This window comes from Morone saxatilis, unplaced genomic scaffold, assembly GCF_004916995.1.
Source record: "Morone saxatilis isolate NCDOM2014 unplaced genomic scaffold, NCSU_SB_2.0 Contig8, whole genome shotgun sequence".
NCBI lineage: Eukaryota > Metazoa > Chordata > Actinopteri > Moronidae > Morone > Morone saxatilis.
The window spans coordinates 27,012,195-27,016,738 of NW_023340257.1; positions in this window are offsets into that span (position 1 = coordinate 27,012,195).

The following is a 4,544-nucleotide window of genomic DNA, read 5'->3' on the forward strand; positions in this document are numbered from 1 at the left end:
CGATTCTGAGCTGATTTACGTGAAATTTCCATGTTGTGGTCCGCACGCGTAACGACGGCACGTGACGCAGCTGCAGCACACCCCGAGTTGCGTGGAGTGCAAGGTCCCGCCCAACGCTGCTTGCAGCTTTAATGTTGTCTGTATTCTGTATGATTACAATAAATTAAACATTTGAAAATTCCAAAATGAAACATTTGTGAGATCAGTGGAATAGATAGTAACACTGTATTTAGAAACACTGACTGCTTTCTTCGTTTCTCTAATTAGAATACCTCTGCTGCACAAGGTGGAAAAGTCTGAAGGATCAATTTAAAAAATAAAAAAATAAAGATCAGGAAAGATGCAGGAGAGGAACTGGGGCCTCATTACAATGGCCATGGAACATCATGGCAGTGGTAGAATTCCTTACTCTTTTATTAAAACCAGAGGAACAACCTCCAATGTTGTCAGGAGACTCCCAGTCACTCCAGCAATACAGCCAGCACTTACTAGCCATCAGCCCCTCCCTGCAGCACAGCCATCATCATCCAGCCAGCACCATCCCATCTATTAGTCGTCCTCCAAGAGACAGTGAGTAGAAACCTCCACCAGTGCACTTCAGAGTCCTTTTGAAAAGAGACTCTTACTTGCCCTGGAAGAGGAAAACTCCAGACCCCCATCCACACTGCCAGCCCCACCTCCAACAGATGCTGATTATCTTTTTTACAAGAACCTACTGCCAAAAGAGATAAAAAGAGATAAAGTTGAAAATCCATCAGTTTTGAGCCTGTGCTATGTTCCATTTTGTGGCAAGTAAAATGTTCAATTGTTGAAGTTTAATATAATAAATAAAACTTTATATTGGTTATTTTATAACTCACTGCTTATATCACAACTAAGTGGACCCCGCCCACCCAATTGTGGTTCCTCCAGTCACAATCAGGTGTTGGCCCAGTTGAATTACTTATAGATGGACCTCAGGGAGCAGCTCAAACTTCCAAAACATACACTGCATGAAAAACATCCATTCTGAATGAAATATTTATGAAGCCTTGGAAGTTAAAGTCTTTGCAATCATGGCGTGTGATTCATCATTTTAATCTGATCACAAACACCACTGACAATGTCTTTTTAATGTGAAACTGCTGATTTGTTTGTCAACCCTTGTGGACAAAATACCTCACATGCACACACGTTACTGTCAGAGTCAGAATAAGTATTAGCTTCACAACACCATTTTCAGAATACAAAATGAATATTGGCCAGCAGACTAGTAGTGTGTTTAGTTGTAATTCTAACTTCTGAAATTGTTTTATTATATTTTAATATTCTGTATCCTGCCCAGAGTTTAGTTCCATCTCCTAAATTTTGAGTTAGGGGTTCAAGAGGATGCCAAATTACGTTACATATTGAAAACAAAGATCAGTCTAACTTGGATCTGTGGGTGGTTTAGTTGGTTAGCAACACATTTTATATACTGAATATGTTTACATGCACACTGATTTTTTCTTTCCACTATTATTCTGAATATGACAATATTCCACATTCCTTGATAAGGGTTGTGTGAACAGCATATTCTGTTTGGATATTCTAATTTGGCTTTACACTGAATGGAGCATTTTCAGATGAAGACGTGGGATATACCAATATTATTCAAGTTTTATTAGCATTCTTTGGACATGTATACACCACATTGGTAATATGTGTCTCATTTGGGGTTTTCACAGCAGTTTGCCCGTTTATGGTCAGCTCTGTGCGTTGTAAACAAACAAACTAGCCAACAGTTTGCATACCAAAAGAAAAGCCCTCATTTCTCTCTGGAAGGAGAAACCCATCTACTGTGAAACATTTTAAAAGACTTGGATATCAACAGGTTTCTGGATATGTGCAAATATCACAACACCGACCTTTTTAAGAAAGTGGTTGAACAAACGAAAGAGACAGCCTGTATTCACACCGCTGAACAAGTCTGCCACTGGAAGAAAACTGTAAAAGAATCCTATTTTGCTGCAAAGGCAAAATGGCTCTTTGTGATGTGAACTGTGCCTCTACCTTATTTGACCCCTACCCCAGCATGTAGTATAATCTCATTACCCTGAGATATTTACTTTTGTTAAGTTTAGAAAACTATAGTCTGTAATTATGTTTAACTGTAGGACTATCACGCTGGCACTGTATTACAAATAAGAAAAGACATTCTCTATTCTAGAGCATTATAAATTCAAATGTTACAGCAGCACAAGAAGCAAGAAGAGATGGGAAACACAAAAATCGTTTGAAGTGAGGTGAAACATAAAAATACAATAAATAAGTTTATTAGATGAGACTAAAAAGCTACGTACAGTTTACATACAAATTATAATAGCTTAACAGTGATTTGTGCAAATATGCAGAAAATATTAGTCTAGACATACAAAGCCGAAGGCCTCATTATATACTCACTTGTTTATCAAATATGTAATATATATTGTAATATAGTATAAATATAAATATATGTATATACGTGTAATTATACATCTGACACAACATGATTCACAGTCTAAAACTGTTGTACAGCTTTATCAGGAGTTTTGTGAACATTGTGTTTGAGGAAACGTGGAAGCACAAATAAGAAAACCTGTGACAGAACTTAATAATCTGCTTTTGAAAGCAGACTTTTACAAATTACACGGATTTTGGACATTTTCAGTCCGTACATTACTGGGTTGAAGAGCGGCTGGCATGTAAGAAAGTATAATGATAAAAGAATGCGTATAATATTGGGTACAGTTTTCATATTAAACCTGCTCTGTAATATTTCAAAACTAGCCCCAAAAGAAAAGTTCAAGATGGAGGCGAGGTGAGGTGTGCAGGTGCTGACAGCTTTTTGTCTGGTCTGTTGTGAACCAGAAAAACAAACTAGAAGAATCTTCATATAAGTGAACATGATAAAAGTCAAAGCACCAAAGATAATGCCAAAAGTGGCAATGAGACCATATAAGTTAATTATACTGGTGTCTGAGCATGCCAGCTTCACAACAGAGTGGGTATCACAGTAAACTTTGTTAATGATGTTCCCGCACAGCTGTAAAGGAGTAGTCAAAGATAACAAAACAACCATTGCAAAACAAGGGTATAACCATGTTAGAGCAATGAGCACAGCAATCTTATTAGTTGTCATACGTGTGTTATATTGTAGAGGACAACAGATAGCGAGGTATCTGTCATAAGACATAATGGCTAAGTTTAAATATTCTACAGCTCCATAATATATTAAGAGATTATGCCAATTGTGATGTAAGCGGATGACACCACACTGAATACGAACGTAACCATAAGCTAGTATTCGTTTCACCATACTTCTCAGCGATCTCGTCAATGAAGTAATTCAAGATGTATGTCAAGATGTTTCTCTATATCATGCTGCTGATTCCCTAACCATATAATGCCCACTCCTTATGAAATTCCACAACAGCCAGTAAAATATTCCCCTTAGTATACTGAGACAGAAAAACTGATTCAAAGACACTGATAAAATATTTAACTTACCATTTGTTTAGAAGAACCCACATAGATATACACTAACATAATTATAGCAACACTAGTATTTATATATTTTGCACAAAATTTCATCATCGTGCATGTTCAATATCATCTCTCTCAATTTATGTATGGATATCTTTAACTCTAAAGCCTAAATATGATATGCTGATTTGTTGCACTATAAATCCAATAATGTTTGTTATAAATAATTGACCTTAATGAGTTACTCACAGATCACTGTGGTACATGCTACTGTATGAGGGAACTGTATTGACACTTACAAATGTCATAATTCATGTTGAATACAAAGGACATCTATTGTGTAATCCGACTCCTCTAATTGTCCAATAGGCATTGGGCGCTCAGCTATCGCTCGAGCTAACAGGAACTAAACAGGTAGATATTAAGAAATATAGTATGGTCTTTATGATTGTTACATTTGTTTAGGGACTATTGTTCACTTTGGAATTTTATCAATGTTCCTTTACTCTATACATAAGAAACCATTTCTATCAGTTATGTCCTCTTCTGTACACCGAGAAGACATTCAGTCTGTATCAACCCTAACACTACAGCGCAGTGTCAATTTCAAGCTTCTTATTCTTCTATTTATTTCGGTCATGGGTTTATTTGTATGACAGTTTTAACACCAAATTCAGGCCATAACAGTAATTATATACACCCTCAGGACACCTTTCAAATACCACATACTTATCACCATGAACCCTTGCCTCTAACATTATTATCAATATCCCACTACTCTTACCACCTGTTATGCCATAACATGGACGCTCTGTACCTATACAACCCAAGTAGAAATAAGCTCCTTTTAACAACGACCAGTGACAGACCCCAAAGACCACTATCACTCGCTCAGGTTGGGGAGAGAGAAAGAATAAGAACAGACAGAACAACAACAGACAGACAGAGGTCACAAGTAACACAGTAGCAACAATTACACTAATATTAGTGATGATGAATACCATGAAGAAATATACGATTACATAACAACAATTGGGACAATGACAGTGATTATATAAAAT